Below are 18,160 nucleotides of genomic sequence, written 5' to 3' on the forward strand. Positions count from 1 at the left end.
ACATCCTCTTCCCCTGTGCGTGGGATACCAGCAGATCCTATGTTCTTCTAAAAGTGCTAGTATTAATGCTCACTTTTACAAGATGGTAAAGCTCATGAATGAAGGAGCTTCATCCCCTTAAATATCAGCCAGCTTTTCATCCATTGGGAAATCACAGTTGATTTTGACCCTGTCCTCATCCAATGCACTTTCTGATAGTGACCAGCAAGGCCGGCATTTATTGCCCATCCCTAATTGCCCTTGAGAAGGTGGTGGTGAGCCGCCTTCTTGAATCGCTGCAGTCCGTGTGGTGAAGGTTCTCCCACAGTGCTGTTAGGTAGGGAGTTCCAGGATTTTGACCCAGCAACGATGAACGAACGGTGACATATTTCCAAGTCGGGATGGTGTGTGACTTGGAGGGGAATGTGCAGGTGGTGTTGTTCTCATGTACCTGCTGCCCTTGTCCTTCTAGGTGGTAGAGGTCACGGGTTTGGGAGGTGCTGTTGAAGAAGCCTTGGCGAGTCGCTGCAGTGCATCCTGTAGATGGCACACACTGCAGCCACTGTGCGCTGGTGTTGAAGGGAGTGAATGTTTAGGGTGGTAGATGGGGTGCCAATCAAGCGGGCTGCTTTGTCCTGGATGGTGTCGAGCTTCTTGAGTGGTGTTGGAGCTGCGCTCATCCAGGCAAGTGGAGAGTATTCCATCACACTCCTGACTTGTGCCTTGTAGATAGTGGAAAGGCTTTGGGGAGTCAAGAGGTGAGTCACTCGCCGCAGAATACCCAGCCTCTGACCTGCTCTTGTAGCCACAGTATTTATATGGCTGATCCAGTTAAGTTTCTGGTCAATGGTGACCCCCAGGATGTTGATGGTGGGGGATTCGGTGATGGTAATGCCGTTGAATGTCAAGGGGAGGTGGTTAGACTCTCTCTTGTTGGAGATGGTCATTGCCTGGCACTTGTCTGGCGCGAATGTTACTTGCCACTTATCAGCCCAAGCCTGGATGTTGTCCAGGTCTTACTGCATGCGGGCACGGACTGCTTCATTATCTGAGGGGTTGCGAGTGGCACTGAACACTGTGCAATCATCAGCGAACATCCCCATTTCTGACCTTAAGATGGAGGGAAGGGAAGGTCATTGATGAAGCAGCTGAAGATGGTTGGGCGTAGGACGCTGCCCTGAGGAACTCCTGCAGCAATGTCCTGGGGCTGAGATGATTGGCCTCCAACAACCACTACCATCTTCCTTTGTGCTAGGTATGACTCCAGCCACTGGAGAGTTTTCCCCCTGATTCCCATTGACTTCAATTTTACTAGGGCTCGTTGGTGCCACACTCGGTCAAATGCTGCCTTGATGTCAAGGGCAGTCACTCTCACCTCACCTCTGGAATTCAGCTCTTTTGTCCGTATTTGGACCAAGGCTGAAATCAGGTCTGGAGCCGAGTGGCCCTGGCGGAACCCAGCTGAGCATCGGTGAGCAGGTTATTGGTGAGTAAGTGCCACTTGATAGCACTGTCGACGACACCTTCCATCACTTTGCTAATGATTGAGAGTGGACTGATGGGGCGGTAATTGGCCGGATTGGATTTGTCCTGCTTTTTGTGGACAGCACATACCTGGGCAATTTTCCACATTGACAGTTAGATGCCAGTGTTGTAGCTGTACTGGAACAGTTTGGCTAGAGGCGCAGCTAGTTCTGGAGCACAAGTCTTCAGCACCACAGCTGGGATGTTGTCGGGGCCCATAGCCTTTGCTGTATCCAGTGCATTCAGCCGTTTCTTGATATCACGTGGAGTGAATCGAATTGGCTGAAGACTAGCTTCCGTGATGGTGGGAATATCGGGAGGAGGCCGAGATGAATCATCCACTCGGCACTTCTGGCTGAAGATGGTTGCAAACGCTTCAGCTTTGTCTTTTGCACTCACGTGCTGAACTCCGCCATCATTGAGGATGGGAATGTTTACAAAGCCTCCTCCTCCCATTAGTTGTTTAATTGTCCACCGCCATTCATGACTGGATGTGGCAGGACTGCAGAGCTTTGATCTGATCCGTTGGTTGTGGAATCGCTTAGCTCTGTCTATAGCATGTTGCTTCCGCTGTTTAGCATGCATGTAGTCCTGAGTTGTAGCTTCACCAGTTTGGCACCTCATTTTTTTGGTACTCCTGGTGCTGCTCCTGGCATGCTCTTCTACACTCCTCATTGAACCAGGGTTGATCCCCTGGCTTGTTGGTAATGGTAGAGTGAGGAATATGCCGGGCCATGAGGTTGCAGATTGTGTTGGAATACAATTCTGCTGCTACTGATGGCCCACAGCGCCTCATGGATGCCCAGTTTTGAGCTGCTAGATCTGTTCTGAATCTATTCCCATTTAGCATAGTGATAGTGCCACACAACACGTTGGATGGTGTCTTCAGTGTGAAGACGGGACTTTGTCTCCACAAGGATTGTGCGGTTGTCACTCCTATCAATACTGTCATGGACAGATGCATCTGCGACAGGTAGATTGGTGAGGACGAGATCAAGTAGGCTTTTCCCTCATGTCAGCTAGCTCACCAGCTGCCGCAGTCTGGCAACTATGTCCTTCAGCTACTGAGCCACTCTTAGTGATTGACATTGAAGTCCCCCACCCAGAGTACATTCTGTGCCCTTGCTACCTTCAGTGCTTCCTTCAAGTGGTGCCCAACATGGAGGAGGACTGATTGATTTGCAAATATTCGATTCATTGCAGGTAATTTTGAGTTTGAGTGATAGTACAAAATAAGTATTCAGGTGATCATCCCTCTCTATCTGTTGGTTGTGTAGAAGGAAGAACAGGATCAGAGGAGGCCAGTCTAGGTATCCAAGATGATGGCAATGCGTTGAGTCTTACACAACCTCAGCCTGCAAAGGGCCAATGAAATTGAACAGTTTGAGAAGCAACATATTGACATTGCAGCAATATAGAGTGAAATGCTAAAATATGGGCACGGCTATGCATTTGAATGAACAGTTCCCAGAGTGCTGTGCATTCTATCTCTGTTATGCTTCACCAAACTAACAGTGAAGTGTTGATGAGATGATTTGTAAGGCAACATTGTAAAATTAAGCAAAGTGCAAGCACATTTACCTTGACAATTTTTCAGAGAACAGTGAATTTCTTCCTCAACTATTCCCAGGATCCGGTCACTGTAAAATTGTATTGCATGTCTTGCTGCAGCCATTCCTTCCCTTCAGTATTCAGGTGACCAGCAGCCCTTTAGGAGTTGCTGGTCACAAGATAATTCTTTCCTTTGCTTCATGCTTTGTGCTCTGAGTGCTCTGAGTATTTATGTAAATAAGCTGACATCATATTATAACAGAACTACTGTTCATTGAAATAAATTCCACGCTACAGGCGCACACAGTACCTAAAGTGAGGCACCCCCATTGCAACAACACTGGATTGCATTATTGGCCCCTGTTATTCCACAGTCAGTACAATCAGTACCAGTGTCAGCTTGCTTGAATTGGAAGAACTCTTACCTCTGAGTCAGAAGGTTGTGGGTTAAAGTTCCAGGATTTGAGCATATAATCTAGGCCAACACTTCAGTACAGGACTTGAGTGAGCGCTGCATTGTCAGAGGTGTCATTCTTCAGAGGAAACATTAAACAGAGGCCCTCTCTGCCTGTTAAAAGATTTCTTAGAAGAAAAGCATGGAGTTTTCCTAGTAACCTGACCAATGTTCCTTCTTCAACCAGTACAACCAAAAACACATTCATAGGTTCTTCATCTCATTGCTGTTTGTGGGGTCTTGACATGTGAAAAATGGCTGCTGTGTTTACCTACATAAAAATAGACACTGCACTCTAAAGTAATTCATTGATGTGAAGTGTTTTCATTTCTGGGAGATGTGATGAGCTGCTCTCTAAATGCAATTTTTTTTTAAATGGGGAATTGGTTGCATAATTATATGTGGTAGGAAATAACATAAAGATGAAACAGTATCTAATTTGCATGTATTCTCCTGAGTTGGCACCAGAAGATGTATGTCAAGATATTTAACAGGCAATTTTGTGTTCTCTGCAGGGAACCTCACCAGAAGCGCATATTGGAAATTTAGGCACCTGCTGTGCATGATTTTCTAATCATTAAGTAGTCGGAAGATCATGCACAGTGCTTGCCTGATTCCAATAAGTATTCCCAACAGGCAAGGCTCCCTGCTGGGAGTGTGAAGTTGAAGGCCAATCATCTCAGCCCCAGGACATTGCTGCAGGAGTTCCTCAGGGCAGTGTCCTACGCCCAACCATCTTCAGCTGCTTCAACAATGACCTTCCCTCCATCATAAGGTCAGAAATGGAGATGTTCGCTGTTGATTGCACAGTGTTCAGTTCCATTTGCAACCCCTCAGATAACGAAGCAGTCCGTGCCCGCATGCAGCGAGACCTGGAAAACATCCAAGCTTGGTCTGATGAGTGGCAAGTAACATTCATGCCGGACAAGTGCCAGGCAATGACCATCTCCAACAAGAGAGCTTCTAACTACCTCCCCACGACATTCAACAGCATTACCATCACCGAATCCCCCACCATCAACATCCTGGGGGTCACCATTGACCAGAAACTTAACTGGACCAGCCATATAAATACTGTGGCTACAAGAGCAGGTCAGAGGCTGGGTATTCTGCGGTGAGTGACTCACCTCCTGACTCCCCAAAGCCTTTCCACTATCTACAAGGCACAAGTCAGGAGTGTGATGGAATACTCTCCACTTGCCTGGATGAGTGCAGCTCCAACAACACTCAAGAAGCTCGACACCATCTAGGACAAAGCAGCCCGCTTGATTGGCACCCCATCCACCACCCTAAACATTCATTCCTTTCACCACCGGCGCACAGTGGCTGCAGTGTGTACCCTCCACAGGCTGCACTGCAGCAACTCGCCAAGGCTTCTTCGACAGCACCTCCCAAACCCGTGACCTCTACCACCTAGAAGGACAAGGGCAGCAGGCAGATGGGAAAACACTACCTGCACGTTCCCGGCCAAGTCACCCACCATCCCGACTTGGAAATATATCACCGTTCCTTCATCGTTGCTGGGTCAAAATCCTGGAATTCCCTTCCTAACAGCAGTGTGGGAGAACCCTCACCACACGGACTGCAGCGGTTCAAGGAGGCGGCTCACCACCACCTTCTCAAAGGCAATTAGGGATGGGCAATAAATGCTGGCTTTGCCAGCAACGTCACATCCCACGAATGAATTTAAAAAATGATACCTTCAATTTTTGACTCAAGTGAGGGTCATGTTAACTTTTTGTGATTTTCCTTTCCATTGGTCAATGTACCCCAAGTTTTTCTGATCAATGGTACTATTTTAGATCAGCATAAAGGTACTTCTGGCAGTAATTAGGAATGGGCTGTTGTCAGTTACTGTTGAGCTGCTAATGGGAAGTTGCTGAAAATTATTCCAATTTATCACAGTGACATTTAGAAATGAACTACCAGCCTTATGTAAGTCAATCTGCTGTATAGTGGTCTAGCAGTTAAAAGTGGAAAATGGTGACTAAACACAAGTTACAACGCAGGCCATATTATGGTGAAACTAAATTGTGCATTCTAGTCAAGTAATATAATTCCATAGTTGATCTATCCACAACTCTGGGGAAAAATGCAGTAATCAACTTCCTTGCTGGTGACGTTGCTATTCATTGCTCTCTTGGATCCTTCGCAGACCAGTTCCTTCTAACTGTTGGGACACTTCAATCAAAGCTTTCCCTCTGGAGGATATTTGGAATGATGAGTTCTCCAAAAACTTTGCTATGTGAATGTTGCTGTTAAAATTTATTCCGTTCTTGAAACACTTGTTTCATTTTGTGTACATTTCCTCCCCCCATTTCCAATTTTCACACTTCCTCTCCAGAAAGCACTAACAAAGTCGGGGGGTGTAATTCCACAGACATCAATTGTTCGCCAGCATCTCACTCAAGTTGCCAGTCTTCAGGTGTGAACCCAGACACTGAGAGCTGGCAGGCTATTCACTGAGGAGGGGAAAGAAGGACTCACAGCCAAGCCCAACCCTGTCCTCAACCAACATCCACATGTGTCCTCTTTCTATCAGTGAAGTCTCACTGGATCAGGAGCAGGTGCCCTGGCTGATTGTCCCTTCCCTAGTTCAGTGGTGCTGAGGCCAATTGGAGCACCCTTATTTTCATCCCCAGCTCTGGCAAGAAATAGATTAACTTAGTACCGAGCAGGAATTGAATTTGGGGCCTTTGGGTCTGTATGGGAAGCTTCTATGTATTTATATAGTGAACTTAAGTTCTGTTTTTTCACAGAATTTATAGAACTACATGTTATTTATTGGTGATCTACAATGCAGCTAAAGAAAATATGTTTAACTATCATAAATACACTAAATATTTTTGTTGGAAAATGTTATATGGTTATTTGACTAAAAAGTTTATTTCATCACTTTTTTCTCCCTCAATCAGCATTCTACATGCAAGTTAAAAACCTACAATATTTTCTTTCCCACTCTCCTGTGCACAGCTCTCATAATTTCTGGAATTTTATATCAGAAGTAGCAATCCGTTATCCTTCGGGTCCTGCTTTCATTATTGTATTCATTTAGGATGTGCCTTGGTTTGTGCCAATGAAATACATTACTTTCTGCATAGAAATGATGCAAAAATAAACTTTTCAGACCAATCTAATAATGTAACATTCATAGGTTTATCACATTAGACCATGCAATAATATCACTTGTATTAGCTCATATGGAATTAGAATGCATCACTGAAATTCAAATTATAATTTTATATTGGAAATTGTGCCATAAATTTAAAAAAATGAAAAGTATTGAAATTAGTCTGTTGGTGATAATAAAATCTGATTGGATTGTGTCAACACCAATTTAAAATACTAAGAAACAGACTACCAAAAGTTATTGTAATCTTTCCATTAATGGCTGCCTAAATTAGTGATGTTGTTCAGTAGTGTTAATTATTTCTTTCTGTTTGAAACCCATAAATAGTAGCAGTATTACCATTAAGAGCCTCGTGGTTACATAATGTGCTATTTTCGTATTGGTGGTAAGTAGGTGGTAAAAAGGTCAGCAGTAGGTTGGAAAAGTGTCAGCAGTGTAGGGAATTCCTCATTTTGTGTGATTTTTGGACACTAGACGAATAGTCAAGCAAAGAAAGGCAGCCTCACTCACAGTAGTTTTGTTAATTAAAAGTAATTATTTAATGATGTTATCATTCACACGATCTTTCTTGAAGCAAAATCAAACCATACAAATGACTTTCCTTTATAAAATCCCGTTATACACTTAATAATTCGCAACGTTATTATGTAACGACTTAACAACTCATACATATTACATTAATACATATACAACCTTTAAATCAAGGATTTTGCTCATCGGGCCTGAAGATTGATCAGCTCTTCAGAACTTGAGGTTCTCTTCTTCTTGTGAGTTGTTCAACTACAGTGTGCGTTCCTTGTGACTGCCAGATGGTGAAGAGAAGAGAAGAGAGCGCCCATCACTCAAAGTCTTCTTTTATATTGTTTTTTACCAATAGGATGTAGGATTGGGGAGGGTCATTCTTTTAGTCCAGCCTCTCCCTTTTCCTATGCCTCAATCATTAACATTTTTTTATTCATTCATGGGATGTGGGCGTCGTTGGTGAGGCCGGCATTTATTGCCCATCCATAATTGCCCTTGAGAAGGTGGTGGTGAGCCGCCTTCTTGAACCGCTGCAGTCCATGTGGTGAAGGTTCTCCCACAGTGCTTTTAGGTAGGGAGTTCCAGGATTTTGACCCAGCGACGATGAAGGAACGGCGATATATTTCCAAGTCGGGATGGTGTGTGACTTGGAGGGGAACGTGCAGGTGGTGCTGTTCCCATGTACCTGCTGCTCTCGTCCTTCTAGGTGGTAGAGGTCGTGGGTTTGGGAGGTGCTGTCGAAGAAGCCTTGGCGAGTTGCTGCAGTGCATCTGTGGATAGTACACACTGCAGCCACTGTGCGCCGGTGGTGAAGGGAGTGAATGTTTAGGGTGGTGGATGGGGTGCCAAACAAGCAGGCTGCTTTGTCCTGGATGGTGTCGAGCTTCTTGAGTGTTGTTGGAGCTGCACTCATCCAGGCAAGTGGACAGTATTCCATCACACTCCTGACTTGTGCCTTGTAGATAGTAGAAAGGCTTTGGGGAGTCAGGAGGTGAGTCACTTGCTGCAGAATACCCAGCCTCTGACCTGCTCTTGTAGCCACAGTATTTATATGGCTGGTCCAGTTAAGTTTCTGGTCAATGCTGACCCCCAGGATGTTGATGGTGGGGGATTCGGCGATGGTAATGCCGTTGAATGTCAAGGGGAGGTGGTTAGACTCTCTCTTGTTGGAGATGGTCATTGCCTGGCACTTGTCTGGCACGAATGTTACTTGCCACTTATGAGCCCAAGTCTGGATGTTGTCCAGGTCTTGCTGCATGCGGGCTCGGACTGCTTCATTATCTGAGGTGTTGCGAATGGAACTGAACACTGTGCAATCATCTGCGAACATCCCCATTTCTGACCTTATGATGGAGGGAAGGGAAGGTCATTGATGAAGCAGCTGAAGATGGTTGGGCGTAGGACACTGCCCTGAGGAACTCCTGCAGCAATGTCCTGGGGCTGAGATGATTGACCTCCAACAACCACAACCATCTTCCTTTGTGCTAGATATGACTCCAACCACTGGAGAGTTTTCCCCCTGATTCCCATTGACTTCAATTTTACTAGGGCTCGTTGGTGCCACACTCGGTCAAATGCTGCCTTGATGTCAAGGGCAGTCACTCTCACCTCACCTCTGGAATTCAGCTCTTTTGTCCATGTTTGGACCAAGGCTGTAATGAGGTCTGGAGCCTGGTGGAACCCAAACTGAGCATCGGTGAGCAGGTTATTGGTGAGTAAGTGCTGCTTGATAGCACTGTCGACGACACCTTCCATCACTTTGTTGATGATTGAGAGTAGACTGATGGGTCGGTAATTGGCCGGATTGGATTTGTCCTGCTTTTTGTGGACAGGACATACCTGGGCAATTTTCCACATTGTTGGGTAGATGCCAGTGTTGTAGCTGTACTGGAACAGCTTGGCTAGAGGCTCAGCTAGTTCTGGAGCACAAGTCTTCAGCACTACAGCCGGGATGTTGTCGGGGCCCATAGCCTTTGCTGCATCCAGTGCACTCAGCCATTTCTTGATATCACGTGGAGTGAATCGAATTGGCTGAAGACTGGCTTCTGTGATGGTGGGGATATCGGGAGGAGGCCAAGATGGATCATCCACTCGGCACTTCTGGCTGAAGATGGTTGCAAACGCGTCAGCCTTGTCTTTTGCACTCACGTGCTGGACTCCGCCATCTTTGAGGATGGGGATGTTTGCAGACCCTCCTCCTCCCGTTAGTTGTTTAATTGTCCACCACCATTCACAACTGGATGTGGCAGGACTGCAGAGCTTTGATCTGATCCGTTGGTTGTGGAATCGCTTAGCTCTGTCTATAGCATGTTGCTTCCGCTGTTTAACATGCATGTAGTCCTGAGTTGTAGCTTCACCAGGTTGGCACCTCATTTTTTTGGTACTCCTGGTGCTGCTCCTGGCATGCTCTTCTACACTCCTCATTGAACCAGGGTTGATCCCCTGGCTTGTTGGTAATGGTAGAGTGAGGAATATGCCAGGCCATGAGGTTACAGATTGTGTTGGAATACAATTCTGCTGCTGCTGATGGCCCACAGCACCTCATGGATGCCCAGTTTTGAGCTCCTAGATCTGTTCTGAATCTATCCCATTTAGCACAGTGGTCGTGCCACACAATACATTGGATGGTATCCTCAGTGCGAAGACACGACTTCATCTCCATGAGGATTGTGCGGTGGTCACTCCTACCAATACTGTCATGGACAGATGCATTTGCGACAGGTAGATTGGTGAGGACGAGGTCAAGTAAGTTTTTCCCTCGTGTTGGTTCATTCCCCACCTGCCGCAGGCCCAGTCTGGCAGCTATGTCTTTTAGGACTCAGCCAGCTCGGTCAGTTGTGGTGCTACCGATCCACTCTTGGTGATGGACATTGAAGTCCCCCACCCAGAGTACATTCTGTGCCCTTGCTACCCTCAGTGCTTCCTCCAAGTGGTGTTCAACATGGAGGAGTATTGATTCAACAGCCAAGGGAGGGCAGTAGGTGGTAATCAACAGGAGGTTTCCTTACCCATGTTTGACCTGATGCCATGAGATTTCATGAGGTCCAGAGTGAATGTTGAGGACTCCCAGGGCCACTCCCTCCTGACTGTTTATCACTGTACCGCCACCTCTGGTAGGTCTGTCCTGCCGGTGGGACAGGACATACCCAGGGATGGTGATGGAAGAGTCTGGGACATCAGCTGAAAGGTATGATTCTGTGAGTATGGCTCTATCAGGCTGTTGCTTGACTAGTCTGTGGGACAGCTCTCCCAATTTTGGCACAAGTCCCCAGATATTAGTGAGGAGGACTTTGCAGGGTGGACTGGGCTTGGTTTGCCTTTGTCGTGTCCAGTGCCTGGTGGTCCGATGCTGGGTGGTCTGTCTGGTTTTATTCTTATTGTGACTTTTTTTCGCGAGATTTTACAACTGAGTGGCTTGCTAGGCCATTTCAGAGGGCAGTTAAGAATCAACCACATTGCTGTGGGTCTGGAGTCAAATATCGGCCATACAGGACGGCAGATGGGTTTTTACGACAATCCGGTAGTTTCATGGCCACCATTACTGATACTAGTATTTTAATTCCAGATTTTATTTAATTAATTGAATTTAAATTCGCCAGCTGCCGTGGCGGGATTTGAACTCATGACTCTGGATTATTAGTCCAGGCCTCTGGATTATTCGTCCAGTAACATAACCACTATGCTACCGTACCCGTACCATACTTCAGTGATTGACAGTTTAGGCTTTGATCATGTGACTTGAGACCCTTTGATGTAGAAAAGACCATGTTCGCGAATGATGGGTTGTAAAAGGCCCCTTTACTGTCTGTTTATGGGCTTTCATGTAGAGAAAGCCCCCTTACATTTCCACACCCAGACATTCTTAATGGTCCTTGTGTCTCCAATTTTGATTACTTCAGTGGCTTCAAATCCATTCCTTATACCATTTGACCATATGCTGGGTGCAACACTGTTTGATGTTTTACAAATCCCAGTTCTTTTGAACAGATTACCAAATAGGAATGAGAGGCCTTTGCTTTTTCACACCTATCATTGTCTTCCTGATCCAAAGCCTTTGATGTATGTCCTTGTTGCCATTTTTTACATTACCCCCTGCTGTGTTGAAAAGCTTGTGCTTCCAAACACCGATCTGTTTTAAAACCTGACAACGCTTTAAGCTCAATATTATCCATCTAGCTTATTTATTTAATAATCTCGATATCTATCCGCAGTACATTGTCTTCGATCCCAAAACTCATTCTCCTCCAAGACCATCAGTGTCAGTGAGGGAAAAACAGGATTTGCGAGAACACAGTTTACCACATTACTGCGTTTGCAGGTTTTCAAATGTCTTTGTTTAAAAGGGTTACAGTTAACGCTTTCCTTCAAATATCTTTTGTTAAATGGGTTTTGAATCCCACAGCAATTTGAAAATATGCTCATATGAGGGCAAAATTCCACATGATTGAAATGTTTCTGACACAACTGTGCTGAATGGGTCTCTGCTTTGAATTATCTGATAATTGTAATTTTTTTAGGAGTAAATTCCCACTTTGCTGTGTTTCTTATGTTACTTAATTCAAATTATTGAGTAATTCAAATTCTTTTAATCCAAGAAACAACTCTGAATTATCAGGAGATTGTATTTCACAGATTACGACAGCACCTCCCAAACCCGCGACCTCTACCACCTAGAAGGACAAGAGCAGCAGGCACGTGGGAACAGCACCACCTGCACGTTCCCCTCCAAGTCACGCATCAGCCCGATTTGGAAATATATCACCGTTCCTTCATCGTCGCTGGGTCAAAATCCTGGAACTCCCTTCCTAACAGCACTGTGGGAGAACCGTCACCACACGGACTGCAGCGGTTCAAGAAGGCGGCTCACCACCACCTTCTCAAGGGCAATTATGGATGGGCAATAAATGCCGGCCTCGCCAGTGACGCCCACATCCCATAAACGAATAAAAAAAACAGTAGAGGTACGCTACGATGATAATCACTTTGGTTGCCTGTTTCAGAGTTGAGTCTCTGATCCCTTGATATTAGATACAATTTCATTTTCCTGAAATTTGAAATTCATTCTCTTAGACATTCTAATTTGTGGGAAGTTTTATGAGATGACAACTCATCCAAGTGCTGAAAGCATGAGGTGTAGTCAAATTTGCTAGGTAATCCAGGGATGCTTTTGGCCCCCAGAATTTATTCTACTAGGTTCAAAATATACTAGGTGATAAGTGTATACACTTTAAAATTGAAAGTTATTGTTGAGAAGAAATGGTAAGTTTCATTCTCTATTGACTGTTAGTACATGGATGCATTTTATGTGCTATTTCCTCTGAACCAAGATTCAAATGTCTGGAATAAACTTTCTCAACGTAACCTGCGGGATGGGAAGAATGGGACTTTGAAAAAGTTTCAGCAAAACCATTGCAGGCCAAGCAAAAGTTTATTCTTTGTCATCCATGAAAAGAGTTGTAAGGAACAGTGTTTGAATTATTTGGCCTTTGGTCATTTGTAAACTGGAAAACTAAAGCCAGGACTGGGCTCAAACTATACATGATCAGTGGACCAGCAAAGATTGGAGGCAGCAAGAGATGGATAGAGGAGAATTGTTTTTACAAAATAAATTTTTTAAGTTACCCAGAGCCAAATATCTTTGGTATTATGTAGCACCAGTTACAAATATGAATCAGTAGCCTGCCAACTTCCATGTTAAAGAGACGTAGACAGTGGTGGGCAAAACAATGCAGATGGAGTTCAATGTGGGGAAGTGTGAGGTTATTTACTTTGGATCTGAGAAAGACGAATCGGAATATTTTCTTAATGGTGAGGGATTAGGATCTGTGGAGGAACAAAGGGATTTGGGTGTCCATGTACACAAATCAGTAAAAGCTATCTTACAAAGAGTAATCAAAAGGGTAATGGAAAGTTGTCCTTTATCTCATGGGGATTTGCAATTCAAAAGTGAGGAATTGATGCTTCAATTGTACAGAGCCTAGTCAGACCCCATCTCAGGAAAAATATGTTGGCCTTGGAAGAAATATAGCACAGATTCACCAGAATGATACCAGGACTTAAAAGGTTAAATTATGAGGCCAGGTTGCATAAACATGGCTTGTATTCCCTTGAGTTTAGAAGGTTGAGGGATGATCTAATTAAGGTGTTCAAAATGATAAAGGGATTGAACAGGGTAGATACAGAGAAACTATTTCCTCTGGTGGGTGAATCCAGAAAAAGAGGACATAATCTTAAAATTAGGGCTAAACCATTCAGAAGTGAAATCAGGACACACTTTTTCACACAAAGGTTAGAGGAAATCACTCCCCCAAAGGCTGCAGATGCTGGGTCAATTGACCTTTTCAAGCCTGAGATCGACAGATTTTTGTTTGGTGAGGGTATCGAAGAAAAAAAAGAAAGAACTGGCATTTATATTGTGCCTCTCATGACCTCAGGACATCCCAAAGCGCTTTACAGCCAACAAAGTACCTTTGAAGTGTAGTCACTGTTGTAATGTAGGAAACGCGGCAGCCAATTTGTACACAGCAAGGTCCCACAAACAGCAATGTGATAACAACCAGATAATCTGTTTTTTAAGTGTTGGTTGAGGAATAAATATTGGCCAGGACACCAGGGAGAACTCCTCTTCTCTTCTTCGAAATACTGCCATGGGATCTTTTATGTCCACCTGAGAGGGCAGACGGGGCCTTAGTTTAATATCTCATTTGAAAGGCAAACACCTCCGACAGTGCAGAACTCCCTCAGTACTGCACTGAAGTGTCAGCCTTGATTTTGTGCTCAAGTGTCTGGAGTGGGACTTGAGACCCACAACCTTCTGACTCAGTGGTACAAATGCTACCCACTGAGCCACGGCTGACACCAAAGGATATGCAACTAAAGCGGGTAAATGGAGGTGAGGTACAGATCAACTACGATCTAATTGAATGGTGGGAAAGACTCAAGGGGCTGAATGGCCTACTCCTGTTCCCGTTTTCCCATGTTAGTAGGAGATGGAAATGATATGTTTCCACAGATGAGCATTTTATCACTCCAGCCATGCACAATTATACTTTTAAAGGGATCAATACCTTTGAGAGTTTAAGAATGGATGATGCGATTTTAGCCACTTCAAGAATATATTATACATTCAAATATCAATATTTCATAATATATATTTTAATTAAATTCACTTAAATTAAATATATACAGCTTTCTGGCATCGTGATTAATCCTGGACACATGATGAATGAGCCCAAGGTTTTATTCCAGAATGTGAGACTTGGAGTTTTATAAGTTCCATGTTTAATACTGTATCATTGATGGTGCAAAGTTGCTTTTTGGATACAAATTTTTCTAAAAGGCATAACCCAACAAAAACATTAAGGCTGATAACTTTCATGTTAGTAATAGCCAAATATGTATTTAGGAGATAACTGGAGTCTACATTTTGAGTCACTTTATGCATTTATTAAGGTCCTTTGTGTATTTAAAATAACTTTCTTTGAATAAAGCTCAATTTCCAGTTTGAATCAAACTCATCTGTGCCCTCTTGTGCTCTGTAATTGACTGTTTCCCATTATATGACTAGTCATTAAATGCTTATTACAATTTACAATACTATCAGCAACTAATCTATGATTGCTTTCTATTAGCTAACCAGAAGAACCTTTGATTTTACTCATTCGTCTTAATTTTCTAATAATTTTAGTGAGATAGCGGTTTAATGGCAGGCATGCATCCTTCTCTACTAGTGACATATCACAGCCAGCACATAATTACCATAAGAAAATTGATGCATTAATGTGTAAGTGAAAAGTTAATTTACTCAAACATCATACATTATAATAAATTTCAAGGGGAAAAGGTTTCTAAGATTGTAGGGAAATTAATTTTTTGTATTCCAAATGGCTCCTAATTTGGAAAACATTTAGCTATTTTATGTTCCATATTAATGCATAATTTAAACAGATTGTCCATGCAGATATAAATCTAAACATTTAGCTGAGCATTAAATATTGCCAATTTACAAATAAAATCCTATATGTACAATTTGGCCCCACAGTACACTGTTAAAACATTTGCTACATTCGTGATCCATTGTTGTGCGCTGGAATTTTTATTTGTCTCATATATTTTGAGAAATTCTTATATTACTGTCATAAACACTCACCATAAGAGTTAATTTACCACTTTACTATAAAAATAACTCAGTTTTTCCTGCACAACTGGAAACATGAGAAAATGCACAATCTCCAAAATATTCTATGCTTAGGTGCTAACAATTGGGCTAGCCCCTTTGACAATACGTCGTACTGAAATTTAGTATGTTTTTGGTTTGCAAACACAGTACTTGTGAATTTTTAGAATCCCTAAAATCGCAATCTTAGTCGCCTGGTCCTTTTAGTATTAGAATTAGTTATTACACTTCTGTCTTTAAATTGTAGCAAGAAATTATAATTAAGTGATATCACAATTCACACAGACAAACTTCTTGATAGTTTTAGAGCTTTTGAAGTCTGTGAAAATTTAAATCACAGATCTTACGTAATAATAAACTGTATTTTTTAAGTCTTGATAAAAGATTGCACTAATGACATTTACACCATGGTAAATTAGATATATAAAAATAAAGTTTAGCTCACTTGAATTACTCTTATAACATAAACACTAGTAAAGGAAATGAGTGGATGGTTAGGATTCAGAATACAAGTTCCACACTATTATGTTCTCTATCATAAAAAGTTCATATTAAATATTAATAAGAACATAAGAAATAGGAGCAGGAGTAGGCCATACGGCCCCTCGAGCCTGCTTCGCCATTCAATAAGATCATGGCTGATCTTCGACCTCAACTCCACTTTCCCGCCTGATCCCCATATCCCTTGATTCCTCTAGAGTCCAAAAATCTATCGATCTCAGTCTTGAATATACTCAACGACTGAGCATCCACAACCCTCTGGGGTAGAGAATTCCAAAGATTTACAACCCTCTGATTGAAGAAATTCCTCCTCATCTCAGTCTTAAATGGCCGACCCCTTATCCTGAGACTATGCTCCCATTCTTGGGCATTGATAATCTTCAAGTTTGAAGTATGCTAAGCATTCAAAGCTATATAGTGCCTACCTCAGAAAATCAACCATAATAACACAACTAGCTGAACATTAATTCTTTTATAATGGTTCCTTCTCTGAGCATGACTGGCAAAATGAACATTTTAATGTCCTCAGCTCCTCAGGTAAGCCTATAAGTATTATAATTTACATAAATCATGATCACTGCATAATCTTAGGCTCACATGAGTCCTGTGAAATTTCAAACTGAGATTCTGTTTTTTGTTGCTGTCGTTATTAATCTCCACATTAAAGTGACCGTTTATGCAGCCTTCACTTTAACAAGTTTCAATCCATTAAATTGCACCAATGGATAGAATTTCAACACTGCATGAATATCAAACCTTTCTATCCCAACACTACCGAAGAATAGATGTAGGATGCTTATTTCTCACCAATACTGTCTCACTACAGTGTACCATAACTTTAACTCCTGGGCTCATTTAAATCCTGCCAGGTGATTACAAGCCCATTCCAGTGGAAAGCGGTGGAAAATCACTCCTGCTCCTCATGGCCTCACAAGGAAAGCAAAGAAACTTACCTGTTTGGGACTCTTCTGACCCCAATCCTCTTCCCTGCTGTCTTCCCCTGGTGGGAAAGCCACTGCAGCTTCCCACTCAGGCAGTCCAGTTGAAATTGCAGTCGAATCCCGATGATGTTATTGGAACCTGAAATACATGTGTAAAAAAGGACTCTTCCAGCTTTGGATGGTTCTCCGTGTCATCTGCTCAGTTGAGCAGGTTAAAATTGGGAATGGTCAGCTCCTGGCAGCTTCAGGGCAGGTAAGTAACCTGGGTGATTTTAACTGCCCAACCATCCAGTTTCTGCTGGATGAGTAGTGTTAAAATCCTCCCCCCAACACAACTTAATTATACCATATCATGTCATATCATCAAAAAAGGCAATGTTTTGGAAGAGATGTTGAGCAACAGTATTAGAAGGCTAAGGGCCAGGATTTTGACCTGGGGCCCGGAAGTACGGGTTTCCCGGACACCCTTACGACTTTGACGTAAGAATGTCTTTTATTTATTTTTTGACGGTTTTCCATCCAACAAGCCAGCCTGATTGGGGGCATAGATAGGCACAGGGGCATGGGTGGGCACGGGGGCATCAGTGGCCTCGGCAGCATCGGTGGGCATGGGGGTCACTGGGGGGGTCAATCACGGAGGAGGGAGGTCAGTCATCAGAGGTCAGTCACCGGGGGACTCAGTCACGTGGAGGGGGATCGAGGGTAAATGGGGGGCGGGGGGCGATCAAGTGTCAGTCATCAAGGGGGGGGTGGTCGGATTGGGGATCATCGCGGGGGTCCACGATCGTTGGGGGGGTCCATGATTGTTGGGGGTGTCGCAATCATTGGGGGGGTAGCTGCGGGTAGGCTTGTTGGGCCTGCGGGAAGCACTCCTGCTCCTCTGGGCCCACAAGCTGTGTCAGAATGGCACCTACCTGCAGTTTCAGGTTTTCTCTCCGCCTCTCATGCGGCATAAAGGAGAAGGTCCGGGAGTTCCAGCCCCCAGGGACTAAAATTGCAAAACCTGAAAACATGGAGACCTACAGCCTCCTTGAAAGGTTTTGCTGACTAACCCGCCTCCTGAGATCGGGTTGGTTGCCCGCCCCTCATCCCGCCCCCATGAAAACTGGAAATGGGCGGGTTGGGGGCGAGTCCAAAATTGTTGCAATTTTCAATGCCCCCCACTCCCAACCCACCCGTTTTTCACAGTTTAAATCCTGCCCTAGGAGTTAGGTATTTGACTATGGGGGAAAACTGACCCCTGAGTCATGGCAGGGATGGGAAAAGAAAACATCTGAATCTTAAGCATTTAGTCAAGAAGAGGAAAGTGCTTTCTAAAAGAGAGCAGAGAAACGATGAAAAGAAGGGAAGAAAAGCTTAATCACTGACACTAATGCACTAAA

This window comes from Heptranchias perlo, chromosome 2, assembly GCF_035084215.1.
Source record: "Heptranchias perlo isolate sHepPer1 chromosome 2, sHepPer1.hap1, whole genome shotgun sequence".
Classification (NCBI taxonomy): Eukaryota; Metazoa; Chordata; class Chondrichthyes; order Hexanchiformes; family Hexanchidae; genus Heptranchias; species Heptranchias perlo.